Source organism: Corvus cornix, chromosome 4A, assembly GCF_000738735.6.
Source record: "Corvus cornix cornix isolate S_Up_H32 chromosome 4A, ASM73873v5, whole genome shotgun sequence".
In the NCBI taxonomy this organism is placed as follows: domain Eukaryota; kingdom Metazoa; phylum Chordata; class Aves; order Passeriformes; family Corvidae; genus Corvus; species Corvus cornix.
This window is the reverse complement of record NC_047058.1, coordinates 14,355,180-14,376,425: the sequence shown is the minus strand read 5'-3', so window position 1 is coordinate 14,376,425 and position 21,246 is coordinate 14,355,180. Positions and strand designations below refer to the sequence as shown.

General features: G+C 38.7%; 1 long non-coding RNA gene across 1 annotated transcript in view; it reads right to left on the bottom strand.

Moving 5' to 3' along the window:
* Nucleotides 1-5,273, bottom strand: part of LOC120412023 — a 127,569-nt gene extending 122,296 nt beyond the window's left edge. The window contains exon 1 of the long non-coding RNA XR_005604679.1: nt 5,118-5,273. This is a non-coding gene — a long non-coding RNA (uncharacterized LOC120412023). The remainder of the gene's footprint in view (nt 1-5,117) is intronic.
* Nucleotides 5,274-21,246: the final 15,973 nt, after the last annotated feature.

Here is a 21,246-nt window from a genome sequence, read left to right as displayed (position 1 = left end):
TTGCTGATTCTCCTAACACAGGAAGGGTAATAGCAAGTTATCTGTTGTACCACTTGACAGCTTGTAAATGGATGAATGACTGCCTTTAATAGTGGTGATATTTACTGCCTCAGAAACCTAATTCCTTTGACCTGAACAGAAATGGTCACGGTCATTAGAGCTATATAAATATAAAACTCAAATCTTCCCAGGCACATAACAGTCCTACCAAAAAAAACCAAGATTATTCATAACACAAGACACAACCAGAACAAAAATTAATTTTTCAGAACCCGAGTGTTGAAAATTGCTCATGACAAATTTTAATGGACCTGAATCAAAGTTCATTCAAGTCATTTGGAGTCCATGGTATTGTTATTTGTATCAGCACCTAAACCTTCATCTTATTTACAAAGATAATTCATATTATGCTAAGTTTTACCCAAGCAATTTCTGCAAGATGAGAACATCTAGACATATTAGGTACTTAGTTTACTAGACTGTATTAGACACCTAAGATTAGCATTAGTCCCAAGCACATTGCAGCATTTAATGCATTTATCTCCCAGTATCCTTGTAAAGAAGAGGGATAACATTATCTCAGCTTTACAAAGTGAAACTGAAACACAGAGTGAACGTGGTACTTTTAAAACATATTAAGTACTCAGATCCTATAAGCACTGAGTGCCTGATTACTGTTAAAAATCTGAACATATTGTTATACAGACTAAGCCACTGAAAAACATAATCTGTGACAAAAGTGATCTCAGTCAGGAGCATTAAAATCATGAAATATAGCGAACTACAGCAAACTACTACTGCTGCCTGTCTGTTTTTTCTGTCTCTGATGAGGTCTAAGTAAAAAAAAAGAAAAGAAAACAAAAGACCACAAAAAAAAAAAAAACCCAAACCAAAGAAACCTCACCAATTTTAAACCTCCCATTCCATGTCTAGTTGAAATATGACTACGGTATCTCTGTTACACACATCAAGCTATTCAAAGTTTGCCAAAGCTATACTTCAAGTCATTTCTGCCTAGCATTACATAAAATTCTAAATATTCCAACATACACAAACTTAAAAAAATGAGCTGAATTTTCTTCATGCTTTAATCATTAACTTTCACTGTACAATCCCATCATGTAAAAGTAAATAAAATGGAATAGGTTTGCTTGCTCTGCAGCATCAACTTGTTCTAACAGTTTATCCCTACCAGTCCTGCTCAACATCAGCAATCAGCTGTGAGATGTCTTTTCCTTTAAAATACAGTTTAACACAGAATCATCCATCCAGCAAAGTATCTGTCAGGGTATATTCACCTGCAGTTTAAGAAAATTGTGTGGGTTAATCAGAGAGAAATCTCTGCTTTTCTGATGCAAAGCTGTGAGCTTTAGATTATCTTAAAGCACGGACAATCCACCAAGGAACTACATATTCAGAGAGTTTTTAATGAATATGTATACATTAGTCTTTTTATGATTTTCCTTAAAGGAAAATATTACATCAAAGCAAAGCTAGTTTGGCCTATTACAGAAATTATTTCTTCTGTATGCTTCAATGCACTTCAGAAACAGGTTTTCTTAGTAAAAAATATTTCCTACAAGGAGGAAGAAATGTTTCATTCATTATTTTCCAAATAAGTTAAAGAAAAAAAGGCCAAAATCTTATCTTGATTTTGTTAGACTACTGTATTTTTAAGCCGTGATATTTAAAAAAAAAATAAATAAAACCACTTAGAGCAAAATAATGCTTTCTAGGACTAGTTTCTTTCATATCTAGCCAAAGGACCATAGGTACAAAAGAATTAGGAGTGTCTGAATCTTGCGCTAACTTCACATTACTGCTGGTTCTGACACAGTCCACAACTCCAAGACTGTTCCCACAGTACTGTCTCCTTTGTCTTCTTACTCCTTTACATCCTTCCAAAGCATACTTTGCATTTCTGGGAAATATTACAGAATTCCTGAATAGTTGTTCAATAGCAGGTTGAATACACCATATTGGTCACTGTTAAAAGAAAGATTTTAGAATGGTTCACAGTATGTTCTAGTCTTATGTCTAGCGTTCTTTCCTTTTTGTGTCCATATGCAACTCCCATTATCCTCCTTTCTCAGTTGTATGATTCACCACCAAAGACTTCCCTCATGCTTTTATCATAGCAGGTGTTCTATCCCTTAAATGTATTCGTATGGAAACCTAGGAGGAAAAATATTGAACTAAAAAACTAAATAGAATGGAATGTAAATGAAAGCATTTTAAGTCTATGTTTTAGTGTATTGGCAACAGATATTATTACACTGAACAGTAGCAGAGGTCTCAGAACCTGGTATTGTTGAACAATAGCATAAATTTATTGTATTCATGAGTGAAGATGCCTCACACAACCTGTAAAAAATAAAATCCAAGCTAAATAAAGTTTGGTTGTAGTGGTTTCTTGTCTTGAGGAGAAGGTCCACTCTAATTAGGCTGCCTTCTGTAAGACCACTGTTTTATCTCCCTATGTGCTGTAAACTTCACATCCTGTCATTACTGCCAGTAATTTCTGTAGAAACCACCACTAATGAACGTGAAAAACAGAGCAATGTAATCCGGAAAACTGAAGTAGGAATCAGGAGGAATATAGTAGAAAAATTCTGGGTATTCCTGTAGAAATTCAAAACTACTTTTTCCCCATTCATTTGTTTCTACAGTTCTTAGGGTTTTGGTTTATTTTCCAGTCAAGACATAAATCTCCCATAAGAAAAGAAAGCAAAATACAACAGAACAAAAACACGCTGTGGTTTCTAATGCAACAGTTAATTTGGCTCGTTAATTTGGATTTATCCTAATTTCATAAGTAACAGCTGTCTGCTTTTCTTCTGCCTTATTTCAGCTAAAGGATGGCAAAGCACATTGTCTACATAAGCAACAGCAGTTTTGGCCTCTGATTAGGTGTTCTGTTGAAGCAGTAGCCCCAAAAGGGCATTGTGTATACTGCTTATCATCTCATAATTCAAAATATTGAAAAGTGAGAATTTCAACTACTTTAAGTAAGGCAAAGCAACTTTTTGTTTGCCAAAAATTAACACCTTGCATAGCCACACTTTTCAGGTTAGCTTTTGAAAGGGAAACAGACACACAAAGAGAGCCTAATCTCAGTCTTCGCTAAAATCACCACAGTCAAGGCTAATGAGCCTCTGACCACAGAGACTTCCTCAGAAATTATAGCCAATTATATTCTTTCTAGACGTTCATGAAGTATGAGGGTATAGAACTTCATTAAGTGGGTCTAGACTGGCCACACCTACTCTAAAATAAACCCTTCCTCTCCTGCCAATCCCAGTTGAAACAGATGGGGAAAAGTGCTTTGGGGCTAACATTTCCCTTGAATATGTTTCAGTGATGCAATAACAAGTTGGAGCCACATTCTCCTGCTGGACTACCAGCTCTGGTATTCCACAGGCTACTGCTTTGGATGCACCTCCCTCTCCTTCTAGCCCACACCACATCCACATCTGAGGCACAGCTAAGATCTGGATACATGAAGGTGCACAGCCTTATGTTGTGCTCAACTACAAACACATTCTGATCTTCTGTAGAATCTCTCAACATTTATTTGCAACGTAAAAAATTGAATTGTTCTGGCTTTTAACCTGGGGGCTTTGCTCAAAATTGATGCTAAGCTTGAGAGTAATTAAATATGACACAAGGTGGTGTCAGGTTGGATTAGTTTTAACAAACTACTGTATCAACAAAGAAGAAAGTAAGGAAAAGATTGGATTTTCTAGCCACAAATATTCCTTCTCCTCTTTAGTGAAATTTCTAGAGACAAGGAATTGTGTCACAGCAACTGCAAATGCCAAAATACACTTTCAGATAATCCTGCAAAATCTGCTCATGAAGCTGTCCCTCAGTGTTTGGGAACACTATGAACCCCATGTTCTCTTAGGTAAATAGTCCAAGTGAAGTCACCTCTATTTTCAGACCAAGGGCTGGATATTCGTGTAACTTTTTCTGTTTTGCTTTGAATGCAGAAATTGGCACTTCAGATGAAGTCATGAAAGCACAAATTAAAGTTTACACTACAACAGCCAGCAACTGGCATTTACATTGAACTCCAAGAGTGTAACATTTTGCTTGCAGCACTGGGCAGAATTTCCAATAATTTTAGTAAAATCATACATGCATTAATTAAACAGAAGCAATCCATATAACATTACCACTTGCAGGTGAACTTGTATTTGGGGTTCACATTAAAAAAAAAAAAAAATTATAGAATCAGCTCAGCTTCATGGATTAAAAAAAAAAGAATAAGCATATTATGGTTTTTTACACCACAAATCTGTCTGGCCTGGAAGCCAAAACAATTGCTGGATGTATAAAAGCTATGTAAGAAATATAAGGCTTTTCATATAAAATCATATCACTAAGACAGTAAATACTAAGTAGTGGGAGTTTCAACAGTAAGAAACGATATGGCTCATGAGAGTTACCTCTGGTTTGCTATCCTCTAGTTATGTTCTACATTTGAGAGGAATCACAAAATACCTTGGAAAGAGTAGAGCTCCACACACTGACCCAAGCTCCAACCCAGTTTTCATGAGGCCACTTCTAGTCTAATGCGTGCAACAAGAAAAACACAAGAAAAAAAGACCAAACCCATAAAGAAATGCAACATGCATAAACATTCTGAAGTAAACTAGCATACTGCAAAATAATCACTAATAAAATTACATTTAAGTTTTATTTACAAAGCGATTGCTGTAGAAACGGAGTGCCTGAGCAATGCTGGAGTGCTGTACTGCAGCAAGAATTGGTACAGCAGGAGTTATATCCCAAAGGCGATGGTTTTGTTCCTCCTGTTTAAGTCCTTATTTTTGGTCTGTTCTGCAAAGTTTCACTAGATGGATGGTGTCACTGTTTACCTTCATACACTTCAGAAAAGGTACTCACTGTCTGAAAGGGAAGCTTTTCCTCAAACCCGAAATAAACTCATGGAATAAAACACTATCATGAAAGCTTTAACCTATCATAAATATGTATGCAGTACACAAATAATGTTTTAAATACAATGGTAAGAAAATCTCCTTTAATAAGCCGAAGACTTCCGAACTCACAAAAAAAATTATTCCTAAATATTAAAGGCTGCCAAAGGGTACCTGTTGAACATTTTCCAGTGTGGGAGTGTGTCTTGTTTGGTTCAGTCCGGGTCTCCCCTTTGGGTTTTGTGTTACGGTACCATCCCAGTTTACACCCTCCTGGTTTCCCGTTCATAACCCTGCTTTCTCTATTTGTCTCCTCCCAGACCCCTGCCAATCGCCCCGGCACCCCTCCCAAGCTTCTAGAAAGTTCTGGCAGGGGCGTCGAGTGATTGGTCTTGGGGGGAGGATCCCTCCCTTCCTTTCCCAGGATAGGTTCCCTTGTGTGTCCCTCATCCCGCAGACCCGTACTTCTCCTTCCCTGATTCGATGCCGTTGTCATCCCTCCCCTGTCGCCACCCCCCCATAAAACCCCTGGCAGGCGCGTTCAGAGTTGCTCATTGCTGGACACCCCCGGGGGGGAGGTCCTCTGTGCGGAGACACAATAAACCTTCCGGATTTCATCCACAGTTGAGCCTGCCTCCTTCTTCCCCCACCTGCCTCTATTGCCGCGGTCCTGTGGAAGGACCCACGAGCCAGACCTCTGGTCTCCCGGATTCCGGAGGCTGGCCCCCGCAGCCTGCTGCGTCCAGAGCTGACCGGGCAAAGTGGGAACTGCTCCAAAAAGGACGCAGAGGCATTCCAGGAAACAAAACTTTCCGTTCAGTTATAAACAATTACAGATCTAGAAATACTCAGAGACATGTTCCTTGAAAGCAGAAATGCCCAGCAAGTCAGTCAGAGGCAGTACTGATTTTCCCATTATTTTCTCATGGAGGTACAATTTTTCTCAGTTAAGTCAATGTTCCAGTTCACAGCTAAGGCAAAAGAAAACTGCTGGTAAACATTCAATTCAAATATAGTGAGATACTGTTTCTACCAAGAACAAGTACTCCTCACAAAGCATATTAATATCCTTTTGTATGGTTTAAAATCCAGAGAGAATGTCAGTTACCTGAACAACTCACATGCTGTCTAGTGTAAAAGAAGCTATTTTCTTTTTCAGTCTTTAAACCATCATAACTGTACACAAGGCATTAAAAATCCAAACAAGATCATTTGAAAAGTCCAAAAACAATTCAAAATACCACTGTTCTTCAGCAATTACTTTTGAGAGCTGAAGCAGGAAGAAGCAGGTAATTATCTTCATCACTTTCACAGCTCTGAGTTTTCCTGGTGTCAGGAGGGGCAGAATCACCTCCTTGGACCAGCTGCAAATGTTGCTTTTATTGCAGGTCAGGGCACTTTTGGCTTTCTGGGCTGCAAGGGCACATTGCAAGGTCAAGACGAGCTTTTCGTCCCTCAACACCCCCCAAGTCCTTCTCCTCAGGGCTGCTCTCAATCCATTCTCTGCCCAGCCTGTGTTTGTGATTGGGCTTGCCCTGACCTGGGTGCAGGACCTTGCACTTGGCCTTGTTGAACTTTATGAGGCTCCCATGAGCCCACATCTCCAGCCCATCAAAGTCCCTCTGGAATGGAATCCCTTCCGTCCAGCGTGTCAGTCACCCCACACACCTCAGTGTTGTCAGACTTGCTGGGGGTGCCCTCAATCCCACTGTCCACATCGCTGTTAAACGGTGTCACTCCCAAAACTGACTGCTGAGGACACCTCCCATCACTGTTCCCCACTTAGACATCGAGCCACTGACTGCAAGACTGAGTGGGACCAGCCAGCAAGACAAGTTTAATTTTAAAGATCTATTACACTTACAAAATTGGGACTTACCAATGCAGAGTAAACCCAAAGCAATTTGGCAACATTGCAGTTTGCTATAAAGAGGCCATTCAGTGAATAAGCAACTATTTCAAGGGTAACACTGGAAAATGTGCCAGAGCAACAGATTTATTGATTTAAAACGATAAAAAGGCCATATTTAGATAAAGGATAGATCCAAAGCACTCTAAAATCATAAAAAGTGTTCTGCTTGGCTTCAGTAGGCTCTGCTTAAGGACATAGTTAAAAATAATACAAGGTTATTCATTGCAGGACCACGTAAGACCAAGTAGTTAAACACCACCACTGCCTTTTAAAACGACAGATGTGGTATGACTAATATTGACTTTTCTAGTCTGCATGTTTAGTGAAAGATTAGTATAATCTGCCATTTATTTTGATACTGAAATTAGAAAGATTATATGAGATCACTTTGTTCTGAAGTCACATAAGGTAGATACGGGAGAGAAATCTCTTCAAAGATGCCCTGGCTTTTCACCCATTCTTAACCTCTAAAAAGAGGCACCTTTTCTATGGAGTGAGAAAGGAAGCAGATTCTACTTGACCTGAAAATAACAAGGATTATTGAAGAACTTGTGTTAGTCTTTCTCAGGATTTTTATCAGAAGATATTACTAATATTGATTTTCTAGAGCCCCACAACCTGAAGACTTGCAATCACACAAAAATCTGATTCACAGAAAATGGTGCCACTCACAGTCTGCGTGCACGCTCCCTTGGGGTGACTTTATGGTGTGTATCCCCTATCACTGCTCTATGCCCAGAAATTAATTTTGTGCCTTTCTGTGCCTTTAAAGTGAGCCTGAGAGGGGGGAGAGGAAAAAACTGAGCAAACGTTTCAAAGCAGTTGTTCAAGGACACAGATGCACGCTCCTCTCTGCTCTGCTGCTGCAGGGAGAAGAGCAGAGGAAGCGCCCTCCTTGCTTTCCAGCTGTCATAGGTTAGCAAGCATAGTCCCAGAAGGGACGTCCTTGCTAAGGGGTGCTTACAGTTTCCTCTGGGAACTGATAGAACCTATCAGCTGGCCAGGTTGAATATGGACAATTCTCTAAGCCACTTAAAGTTGTGATCACCTCTGTGATCCACATTTAAGAATAGGCAAACTCCCCCTCCAAGCTCTCTCTCGTTTCCGGCGCTGGCACAGGTGGCTGCGGGGCCCGAGCAGGGCCCAGAGGGCCCGGCCAGGCCCTGCTTGGGCCAGGCCGGGCCGGGCCACGGCCATCCTGGAGCCGATGGACCTGTTCCAGCCGTGGAACCCCCCCCACTGCCTTGCCGTGGGCAGCCGGAGCGGCTCGGCTCTCCCCTCTCTCCACTGCGATGAGAAAAATTCAACATCCCAGCTGCAAAGCTGCAAGGCCGAGGTGAGATTAACCCTTTTACTGCTGTGAAGAGCTGAAAACCTGAGGGAAGAGAGAGAGGAGATGCTTAAAGCTGAAATTCTGTTGTGAAGCTATGATATATCAGAGTATCCTGTTGTAATTCCATGAAGATCTGGGGGGTGGAGTGTTCAACTCGTGAGCAAAAGCACCTGCGCTGAGATAGGCAGATGCTGACGCAGCTGTAATTTCATGAGAAGTTTGGACAGGGAGAGATGAACCAGATGAGGACTTTGGCTCCAGACGGGAAAGGAGAAAACCTCAGTCCCTAGAGATGCTCCCAGAGATAGTCCTAACGATGAAGATGATGAAGACCCTTTGCTCCCAGGGAAGGAGAAGGGCCTCTGTTTTTGTTTCTGAACGGCTCAACCTTAAAATTGTACCCCAAAAAACTTCAAGAGTGGACCCTCGAAAGCAGTTGCGGGAAAAGCTGCAAGTCAGGGGAAGGGACTCACATGCGAGCAGAGAGGCTCCTCTTCCTAAATGGACTGAACAATATTTGGAAGTGGGCGGCTGTCTCGTGATAATGTTTTCATAGCATGAGCAAGAAGAGACTTCTCTTTCTAAATGGACTGAACAAGGTTATTATGGAAGTGGTAAACAGACTGAACATCTTAAGGGTTGTCTTTTTACATTGTCAGTGGGAGAAGGGAGGAAGGTGGGGGGAGGAGGAGAGTTCTGAAGGTGGTATAATTTTTTTTTCCTCTTTTAGGTCTGTTAATAAACTTCTTTATATTCTTTCAAGTTTGGTGCCTGCTTTGCATTTCTCCTAATTCTTATCTCACAGCAGATAAACAGTAATGAGTATTTTGGACCAAACCACTACACCAGCCAGCTTTTGGCTCCTTTTCTCTGGAGGGAGACAGAGAGTTGAGCTTTGTTTTTCTGGGATTTCGGGGTTTTTTTCCCTTCTTCTCTTCTGGACTGTTTCAACATCAGAACACATCGGGAGGATTTTCTACCGAGGTGGAGGCCCTGGAGGTGAGCCCACACTGACCCAGCTCTGAGGAGGAGGAGAGAGACCACACCTACGGAAGGACTCTGAAATTTCTCTCCAAAGTGAGAGGTTTTATTATTCAGCATTATTATCCTTTTCCTGTGTGTTTGTTAAATAAATATTTTTTATCTCTTTCACTTTCCTCTGAGGAAAATTTCTCTTTTTTTCCCCGAACCTGGTGGGGGAGGGCTGGTTGCAACCTGCCCTCTATCAGAGGTTATTTTTCCTCCAAATTTGTCCAAACCAGCACATACATACAAGAGTATATAACATTAAATTCTTTACAAGACAAGAAAAAAATCTTAAGTTTCAGTTTTCTTAAGTTTATTATCCAAGTACTAATTGTGCTTTTTCTGAAATAAAACTGAGTCAATGGGGATCATTAGCTTTGTTATCCCTTTAATGAAGGGCTTCACAATATAATTTGACATTCTAGTTCAGACCAATAAAAATTTTTGTGCGGTGACAACTACTGACGACATTTAATAATAGTCACAATAGCCAGATTTACTGACAGCACCTTAAGGAAAAGTCACACAAATTAGATCTGTTTTTATTTATGCCTTGCAGTCAAAAAAGCCTGAGCATCAAAATGAAAGAAACTAAAATATTACTCATTTTGAATAAAATCATTTCAAAGATTAAAAATTAGACGTCACCTTGGACTTTTACAGTAATTCATATTTTTCTCCATTTTCTCTTTAAAAGCTACATGTTATTCTATTAGATTTTTATTGATATTCAATCAATCTTGAAATAATTTGAGTGCATCTGGTTTTACTGTTTTGCTTCTACCCTAGAGCTTGAGTCAGAGAATTTCTCAGAAATCATAAATATGCATTTTCAAGTTAGTACAGGACTCAGATCTCAAGGATATAAAAAAGATGGTTTGTTTTGCAAGTTTCTTTCCACTCTGTCACTGGAAGTAAAAGCAGTATTACTTTGCTTTTTGAGGTAAATAAGGTCTTTCTGCTGACACAAAACCTTGATAGAATGGAGCCAGGATAGAAATGCAGATCTGCAGGGAGAGAAACCAAGTACAGCAGTATGAAAGGACAGTTGAGTTACCTGTCAGATGGGGTTCTAAAAATCTTCTATAGTACAGTTTACTTTCTTAGGTGTCTCTAAGTGGCATCCATTACTTAGCCAGATTATCCCAGTGTTCATTGTCAGACAAGAACAGAACCAAGCTGCATAACAGATGTGAGAAAAAGGGTTTACAGATAATTGTTCCATAATTAAAACTATGTTAATAAGAGGGATTATGGTAGCGTTTTCCTGCTGTGGTTACTTTTTCTCTTATTACCTAGAAAATTGTGATCACAAGGCCAAAGCAGGAAGGTTATTAATTACTTTTACCTTCCCATCTGTGTTCTTTGAAAATTACACCAATTTGGTAGAGTTTCAACATTCTAATACTCAATCCAAGATCTGGAGACTGACAAAACTGCTGGCCAAAGTGGGAAAGATAATCATTACTGTTATCAGCGAGTTCTTTAGATTCCAAAGCAAAGCCTAAAGCACAGCATATGCTGCCTTAGTGACAAACACAGTGGTCCTAACACACTCTGAGTGTGTGAATGTAGTGTCACTTTTGTAGCAGTCTAACCCCCTGAATGCTGAATTCTTTCCTTTTTCAGGGGAACAGAGCTGTTTTCTGTATGCTTGTGGCTGATCTCAACTATTTTCACTACTGAAAATAGTCATATTTCCTAATCAATAAAACTCAGAGCAAGATCTCAGGGCTAATTCTATTGTCACATGGTGTTACAAAAGACTTTAATCAGAGATGCTTTGCCCACGGATGATAAGACTCAGAATTACATAAAGATAAAGCAGCTAAATCACTCTGCTTTGTAAATTACAGCTGATGGTTTATTACTCTCAGTGAAGCAGAAATCCTTATAAGTGAAATAGCCCAAATTAATGTATTGCTACACTTCGTAGATGATTGCAAGCCCTCTATCCTCTATCCTGAAGAATAGCTAATTTAAATATGCTAGAATCTCAAACTCTGAGCTTCCTCCCACTCTCAGTAATTTTGCTGTGGTGTAGCCAATGGATTTCCAAAAGGTCACCACCAATTTACAGCAGCATCAGGATTTTCTGATCACTTTAGAGTGAATTGATAGTGTGGGGAAAGAAAGCCAACAAGTCAGAAAGTCAGTGAATGGGTATTTAAAAACAGGATACTGTAAAATGAAAAAGTATGTGCTAAAGAATGGGATTCTAAAGTGCATCTATGAAAACAAAAGCAACATGAAATTGGAAATATATATCAAAGCATGGTGGACAATTCAAAGCAGTCATAATGAAGGTAGCATAGCTGTGATGGGTAAATTGTTTATCCAAACCTAGGAAACCTTTAACATGCCTTTGCAGGGTCAGTACTTTGCACAGAGTTACCTGAATCCATTCAGAACTGACAAAGGATGTCAAAGCAATGCACTTTTTACATTGCTGGTAATAAAAAGTCTGAATGAAAAGACTCTTTAAAAACCCATTTTTCATTAAGCTATAACTAAAAAAAAACCCCAGTATTAAAAGGTTATGTGATCCTTTAAGAGGTTTAGAAATTACCTTGCTCTCCAAAAGTACAAATAGAGTCTTTGAGGCCAGCTATCATGTGTTTCCATGAAAGGTTCTACATTAACCTTCTATTCATAGATAAAAATTGATTAACAAATCAGAAAGCTAAACCACCTGAACAATAAATAAAACAAAATGTCAAACACTTGCTTTTGACTTTATTTTATAATTACTTTTGCACATTAGGAACATTGCCTGTGACATGGGATGCAAGCCAGATGAGGCAGACAGAAAAATAGCAGAGCAAGAACAAGGCTTAAATACACAACATGCCCTTCTTCAGTGTCTTACCAACAGAAGTGTTCTGCACTGAGGAACCTCTCTCATACTGGAACCTCTGGTGTTATGTTCCTGCATTCAGCTTTTTTCTCTGAAGTTCAGAATAAATCACTTTGTTAAAACGATATTTAGGCACAGTTGAGCAGTTCAAGGTACATTTCCCAGGTCAGATTCTTCATTATTTTTTCTTTATTAATTCCTTTCATAATCTGCCATTCTCACTGGTTCCTAAAGAATTAGTAATGCAGCATTTAAGGATTCAAATGAAATTAACTTTTCTCTCCAATCTCTGACTGCCTCATTATTATTCTGCAATCAAGAACCTCATGTTCTTTGTCCATTTCAGAGACAACCATTCATCTCTCCCATTTCCTATCACTGTCAGAGGCTATTCCAACTCTATTTCTGTCTTTGATTATATTTCCTGACGTCCAGCTCGTAGTACATAAGGTGTGACATGAAGTTTTATATTTTTACTACTTACACTGCATTGAGTACAACACAATTTTGCTTTTAAAATTTGTAAACTGCTTTTGAACCACTGAGTAATAAAGTGTGCTCAGTTACCTAGAGGTTATTAATTTCACTTCTGCATAAGTCTTCTCAGCTTTTGCTCATACAGTATTCAACTATTCCAACCCAAGATTATGTGAATATATACAAAGAAAAGTTTTTAACTGGTATTGAAAAAGGATGCCAGTTTTGTAGGATTGTACAAAAGGCTGCATAGACACTTCAACATATTTACTGCACAACAGAAACAACTTCCAAGTGATTTAATTCCCCTACGTAAAATGTACTGAAATTTATTTCTTGATAAATATGTTACTTTAGAATAATAATGTTGCGGGTAAAACTTGACAACTGTTATAAATCAGAGGTTGCATATTATAGCAATTATTTTTCAGATTAAAGATTCTCCATTTCATGTTCAATGTTACGAAAGTCATTATTAGAAATGCACGTACACTCAAATACCTCTGAAAAAGGCCTCCAGTTTCCCATGGCTGCTTTACTTTTTCAGGTTTAAAAGAAGTGTTAAAGACTGTATCAAGTATTATGGCAATCCAGTGTTGCAGAGGCACCACTGTCCATTAAAAATTCAAAATTTCAAAATCAACCTGGTAAACAAAAATAAAAGAAGAAAATTTTCTGAAAGTGCATTGACTCAGTCCTTCCTGTCTCCTCTCATTCAATACCAACACTGCTTCTGGACTAATGATCTTGTACTGCTGTGAGGAATGGAAAATTGGTTTAAATGTTCAATAGGGAGGCAGAGAAAAATTTGACATTTTTGGGTGTGAGGATAGCACTACATGTTTAAGAATATTGTATAAGATTACATGAAATACTAGAAGATTAAGGATGCCACATTTAAAATCCAGCATTATACTTTTAAATATTTACTGTCTTTTAATTACATATTTTAAAAACTGAAAAGTATGATCAAATATAATTCCATACAGAATTTTACACGTGTATAATTAACATATATATTAAGAGTTTCTTTTTAGAATACAAAAATTGAAGGCGTAATCAGTAACCAGCAAGTGCTAATTACACACTGAATTTATGTTTGACAGATAACATTTTGAAAAGCACCTGATTTTCAAAGCACTATAAATTGAAAGCACAGACAAATTTTCAAGTAATACATCCAGTATCAGTTGCATTTTAGTGAGTGGTAATTATTTTGAATACACTTCCTCATGGGTGTACTTGTGTGTGTGCATGTGATACTGAATGAACACAAGTGAAATTAAAATTTCTCTGGACTATACTTTTTTTGCCTTAGAAGAAGCAAATATTTTTTTGTAGGAGCTTGGGTGGGTCGGACGGTCGGGACGGACGGAGACGAGAGATCTCTGAAGTCAGATCTTGGAACATGCGGTTTATTGCAAAGGGCGTGGGTACAGGGGCACTGCTTAGAGCTGCCAGCCGCAGCTCGGAGCGGGCCCAAGAGAGCAAGAGTGTAAAAGTAAGAGCAAGTAGGTAAGAGTGGAGTAAGAGTGAGTGAAAAGGAGGTAAGTAAGAGAGTAAGCAGGTAAGGGAGTAAGTAGAGTTGTTCGTGAAGTCCTGGTTACAATACAGTAAATCATCTTCTGTACTGAATATTCTAATTTCCACTAACCAGTCTAATACAAGATACAAATCCTATAGCATTTACATACAGCCTATAAGAGTTCTTATATTACCATAGAGTGTTACATCTTAACTCCTAAAAACTACTCTTTGGACCCCTTCTGCTGAGCTAGTAGGGTCTGCTCTGACCCTTGGACCTGCCTGCAAGCAGAGGGTATTGTTCAATCAAGAGGGGATTACCTTCAGTCAGCCATACCATTGTTTTCCAGTTGTTCAGTAACTAAGACTTGGTATCTCAAAGGTGGCCTTCATTTTGATGTCGCTTATAGTTTTCATATTCCCAAAACCTTTTGTCAGGCAATCATATTTATAAGGCTTTCCTGTTTCATCTTCCCCAACATTTTTTAAGTTCAAAATTGTCACAGTAGGTCTGAACAAAAATGTGCAATCCTGGTAAAAGTTTAGACTGTGTTAGAATTCTCAGATTTGATACATACAGGGGACTGTGACATCATGATTTTGCCACATATGAAACAATTTCAACCACTGCAGAGAACCTCAATATTTCTGCCCATTTATAAGAGCAAACAGTTCCACTTCAGTAAAGACTCAATATGGACAAAAGACTCAAAGCTCTCTCTTTCTCACACTTTGCTCTGCTCTAGCTTGTGCTCCCCCTAGGGTCACAGGTCCTGACAGAAAACCTGCTTCAACACGGGTTTCCCATGGGGTCCCAGCCTCCTTCGGGCATCCCCCTGCTCTGGCCTGGGCTCCTCTCTGGGCTGCAGCTGCATCTCTGCTCCCCACGGAGCCCCTGGGCTGCAGGGGCACAGCTGCCTCTCCATGGGCAGCACCAGGGGCTGGCTCTCTGCTCGGGCACCTGGAGCACCTCCTGCCCCTCCTGCACTGACCTGGGTGTCTGCAGGGCTGTTCCTCTCACGTATTCTCTCTCCTCTCTTCCAGCTGCTGTTGCACAGCAGTTTTTTTCCCTTTTTAAAATCGGTTATGCCAGAGGCACTGCCACTGTCACTGCTGGGCTCAGCCTTGGCCAGTGGCAGTCCATCCTGGAGCTGAATGGTGCTGGCTCTGCCAGACATGGGGGAAGCTTCTGGCAGCTTCTCACAGAAGCCAACCATGCAGCACCACTCACTGCCAAAAACTTCCCACACAAACTCAATACACCCTCCTTTTCCCACATGGATAATAAATTGCCTGCTTATACTGTGGTAGTACTGGAACATTTTAATACAGTCTCAGAGACTGATTATAGACATTGGAAATATCTTGACTTGTAAATCAGCACAATTGTAGTGCTGTCAACCCTTTCACTACCTGGTGAACCCTATCAAAATTAGCCTGTAGTCCATCATAATACAATTTATTATCCAGGCTGGTAACACCTGCTGAGAAGAGGACATGCCTCTACTACACTATTTTAGGTGACATTACTCCACTAGAGACAAATGGTTCTCCATTGTTCCTTAGTGAAAAATGCTCTAGTTCAGTAAGCACCAGGGGTCTGTTTTACCCACCCCAAAACACAAGTTCTTGTTATTACCACAGATAACTTTCAGCAAGAAAACCTTCCTGGGAACTGAAGCTCTACAACAAGTGAGTACTGATAAATCTTATCTTATATATTAAATATGCAGAATGCAACTCATGCTTTCAATATAATCCTAGACGAAGTATTATCAGTAAAAATAATGTGCTTACTCTTTTGATCCACTTCAATGACTTTGTTACAGAGGTAAATGGCATCTCATAGGAAATTCTAAGCAGTGTTTTGTGAGATTTCTACATCCAGCCCTTTTAATACTCCTTTCCCAGTTTTTCCAGCAGGTAGGCAGTCTCCTGCCTTTTGTACAATTTAAAGTAGGCCAGAAAAACGAGTCACTTTCAGCTAGCCAATACTCATATAGGCCTGTGCACAACATTTTGTGTAGCCTGGAACCAGTACAAATGGCATGAGAAAAATGAGAATAAGGAAGGTATAAAATGCAGCCATTTGTGTCTCACTGCACAAGTTACAGATATTTTGTACTCCAGCCTCTTTGGAATAAATTCAGTTTGAGCATATTGAAAGGGCCCTGGGTATAATTGTCATGTATATGATGGCCTCTGCCTTACAAACATTGACTGGGGACTTAGCAGGACTAAGTATGCAAACTGAACCAATTCATATGTATTTAATAGCACTGGGATATCCATGGCTGGGAGTAGAATCAAACAGAATAGCATAACAAAATAGGGAAATGTGGGTGGTGTGCTAAATTTACCTTTTTGTAAGCGTTGAACGCCAGCATTTGCAAACAAGTGAAATGATGCGCAAGTTTCCTAGGCATTGTAGCCTTTTTGATATGACTCTAGTGAGAAAGCTACACAAGAAGTTTTGGTGGCTTTCTTAAAGCCTCTAAGTAACAACACAACGAATAGGAACATTCAGACTTTTCCCAAATAGTCTTCAGCCTTGCTTTCTCTGAATTTGCAACATATGAATCAGCTCTCACTAGCCAAAGCTTGAAACCAGTATTCATGTGCACCTATTTTGAGGTAGGTCACCTGTATCCAGCATTGCAATTAATAATTAGTAATTCATGACTGACTCTAGACATTATAATGGTACAAAAAGAAAAAAGTTTTACAGCACCCTTAAGGTTCTACTCCTGATTAAGTGATTATATTCTCTGGTAAGATATTGGCAAATTCAGTAACTGATTTGAAGTTCACATCATGCAGTTTTTCAATACTGTATTTTGCACCAACTTTGGTAACATTGCTGCAGGCTGACAAATTCTGCAATTCAAGTCCTAAACCTTTTGAAGTTTTACTCTTAAATTTTCTTGGTATCTTCTGATTTTGAGATGAAAGTGCCAACATTTAAAGTTGCAAGCTTTCCATTTTGTCACTGCCCATCTGGGGATAGACAAGAGCAGAGTAATGCCACACCAAGAGAAATTTCCAAATACTTCAAATCAGAAACCCTCCTGGAAGTGACATTGCCTGTATGTTTCCTTCTACAGCTATAAAACAACCACACTGTCTATATCAAGCCTTTAGAAAAACTGCTTATCAGTGTGAGAGTCCTCTCATCAGCTGATACAAGCACAGTTCTTTACTACAGGGTAGATTAAAAAAAGAAAAAATTGTGATTTACACCCATTAATCTGCAAGTGCAACAAAAATTGTTCACCTTTTCCAAGATTAAATTCAGTATCTTCTGTAGTTCCCTAGGTTTGTAAAAGTAGTCTGAAAGTATTGGCATGCTACTGCACTTGCACTGTATTAATTATAAATCAAAGCACTTCCACAGTATCTTCCACTTTAGAAGCTCATGTTCCACTAGCAGTGGTTTCCCTGTATGCAAGATATTCTGGGAATAAGAACTATCAAATTTCAGAAACCTCAGCTGCTGGTATAATGGTTATTTTTACCTACTTCTTTCATTGCTTTTCTGTAATCACTTTCTAATGATTTAAAAATCTTCTGGCTTTGTTTGACAGAAAGGTAAATCTGCTGCTGTATTTGATCACCAGCCTGCCTCTGGCAGGCAGCCAATAAAAGGTTTCTTTACCAGTACTGGTAAAATTTTGTTTCCTTTTATGACTAACAAAACTATGAAACAAGTTTCTTAACTAGGCAAACTTAGTGCTAATTTGTTTAAAGCTTTTTCTTTGATTCCTTGCAACCCTTAAACCAGTGATGCAGAATGATGAGCATTAACCTCACACTAGGCTCATTTCAGAGACTGAAATGGCCATAAATGCATTTTCTATTTGATTCATCACTGGCCTGCACATTACACACTCTGTTCCATGGAGGCACAATGGTCGTTGAACTCTACATTTATGTGTGTTTGGGGCAATGAAGATCCTTAATTTCATATTTGTGACAAACTAAGGTTGGGGCTCTTTAATATCCTCGGTGGTGTGTGGATCTTCAACACATTAAGAACTTTAATTGCAATTATCCCAATGCCTTCTCTGGTTAAAATTCTATCATTAACACAGAATTATACTGAATATTTCTAATATAATGAGGCTATAAAAATCACCAGGATTCTATAACATGGGAAAAATTTCTCTGGATCTCATCTGGCTTGTAGACTATAAAATGAAGCATAATACTCAATACTGCACTGAATTCTAGACACATGAGTATAAATGCCAACATTTTTCATTATATATATAATATTAAAGACTTTTTAATGCTAACAATACAGGGTGTCATTAAATTGCGAAACTTAGTTTTGTACTAAAATTTTGAATGCATGCTTCATTTAATTCTGGGTTGCTGGTGAAGTGGTCCAGGTGGTGGGTTTTAATTTCAGATGCTTTTCTCTGCATATTGAGCTCTGTCCATTCATCAGTTTATAACTCTTGGTCATAATGACTTTTTTTAAGGCAATGAATTCCCACTTCAAATTTAAATTCCAGATGTGGAGTCTCCTTCTTTAGAGATATTCAAAACCTGCCTGCATGTAATCCTGTGCAACCTGCTCTGGGTGATGCTGCTTTAGCAGGAGGACTGAATCATATTATCCCCAGAGGCCCAAAGTAGATACATTTGAATAGCTATCCCTGGAAGCCGAATAGTCACAATCAGATTTTAGAACTCATATTCCACTGATAGACCAGAACAAATCCTAAACTTGCTTTCTGCCTGCATATTGAAAGTAAGAATACAATAGAAAATATTTTTCAGATAATTTTGACTGAAAATTTTTGAGAAAAAATTCTCTCCAAATGGATATTGGTCACACTGCATCATTTTTATGGTGTTTGTGTATGAGAATTAATGTACAGAAAATTATCATATTTGGCCAAACAAAACCATTTTCAGAAAATGAAACCACATATTAATTTAAATGAAAGCAAATACAGAAAGTAGTTACAGTTACTATGGTAAAGTGTCAGTGTGTAGAATTTGCTGCAGCATCTGTTACTAACATTGCAAATACCTAAGTATTTAAAAGTAAAACTTCTAAATGTCTTACTAGCTAGACTGCATAATGAGATCCCAGAAAGGACATAGGGAATTTTCTGTTCTTTTAGCTTTCCTGACATGTCAAAACCAAGTGTACCATGCCTTCCCTTGCTTTCAATAGAATACAATTATTTTAGGTAAAGAGATACCATTTAGCCCAGAGCCCACAGTAAGGATAGCACAAGGGTGAGGTCCTCCTTCCACCTAAATAAACCAACATGCCCCATGTGTCTCTGAAAGCCCCTATGAGTTCATGTCTCAGATATCAGTTATTTTAGTTGTTAGAAGGATTCCCACTATGGAGATTTAGACCAGAAATAGGTACCTCCTTAGAACAGAGAACAGAACACATCTCGTCTGTGGAAATAATATTTTAACATCATAACCCCTGTGTGTGAAGGGTGGATTGACCCACCCAGGCAGCAGCTCTCCTGCTCTGAGGTTCTGGGCAGCCTTGCTCAGAGCCAGTCCCTTGTCTGCAACCTGCTAAACACACAAAACTACAAAAGTGTTTTAATCCTGCACCTCAAAGTGACAGTATCGTGGGTTCATCATCAAATCACTTTGATTTCCTTACACTACATCTGATTTAAGCCTTCATTAATTCTAAGAAAATCAGTAGGTGATTAAAGCAATTAGCACATTTTGATTTTTCACAACTCTGTGGCTACTGTTAAGCTGCACGTGATCTTTCTATCATTAACTTGGCATTTTGTTGCAACTAAAATATAACCTAAGACTCAATAATCACAGCCGCATGATTGCAAGCAATCAGAAATCAGGTGAGTTACAACAAAAAATTATGATTCACAAAAGATTCACCCATTGTATTACCATGCTCTTTACTAGGAATGGGCATTGATATCCAGACAGTGGAATACAGGGGTTTACATTGTAAAGTTACTTATTCTTAAGGCACCTATCTAATCTGATTATTTATAACATTGCTGCTAGGTAAGTTCATTTTACTTGTGTAGTTAAGCCTTGTATTTTGGAGTAGAAGGTTACAAGCTAGAAAAACCTGGCTGAAGACAGTAAATTTTGCCCTAAAACAAAACTACCCTTCCTATTCTATCCATTAATTGTCATTAGATATGCTTCCCTAATGATTCACTAAAACAAATTCTATGGATTTTTTTCTCCTCACTGCAGATGGAGAGAGAAGATCTCTGCCACTATTCTCTGCAGCAATACATTTACATATGTAGCAACTCTCATTAATTTTCATTTTCATGATTCAAGACAATCTGACATTTTTCTCTTCACTAGTTAAGTAAATTCTTTTCACAGTATTTCAAAGGCTGTTTTTAGCCCAAGTTTTTGTCAGCACATTAACAGTTTTCTAGCGGTTGAGGCTGACAAGCATTAGTATCCAGACATTTACATTGCAATCAAGCTATTCATAATAAAAAGTTTCAAATTAAACCTCAGAAGCTGTGACAGTGTATTTTTTAATAGCTAAACCAGACTTACACAATCAGACCTAAAAAGATAGGGAGAAACAAATCAGAGCAGTTATGATTTGAACTTAGACTGAAAAATAATGCAAATAGAGACCAGGCTTAGTACACCCAGCATCTGACAGGAGACCCAAATTCATCTCCCAAAGTGGAGTCTTTTAATATATTAATTGCCTTGGGTAGAAGTCATACATCTGTTAAAAGACCTGAGAGAACCAATATGTCTTTTATTGTTCCAAGAGCTTCTCTGTACTCTCTTCGCTTCTGTGCTCAGGAATTTTTCAGAGACCTCAGCCTTCTCCAATAAATTTAGAAGTACTGCTGGTCACAATTTGACTGTGATAGTTTTTCTAAACCAAAAGGCCATGCTTTGAGTGAAATATGAATACAGAATTCCTGCCACTCCTTCCCCAAATAAAAACTGAATCTCCAAGCTTTTCTCATCAACCAAAAGAGGTTTTAATTTAAAACCTTGGAGACAGTAAGGAATACTTAAATCCAGCCTCTTTTCCTGATTTCCTCTGGGATTTAAGGCAGGCTGTGTAATCCAGCAGCTCTAATTAGCACAGCAAACTGCAGTTTTGCTTATAAGAAGAAACAAATTAAAACTTTATTCTTCTGTTTCTCAGTAAACTGTATTCCCCAAA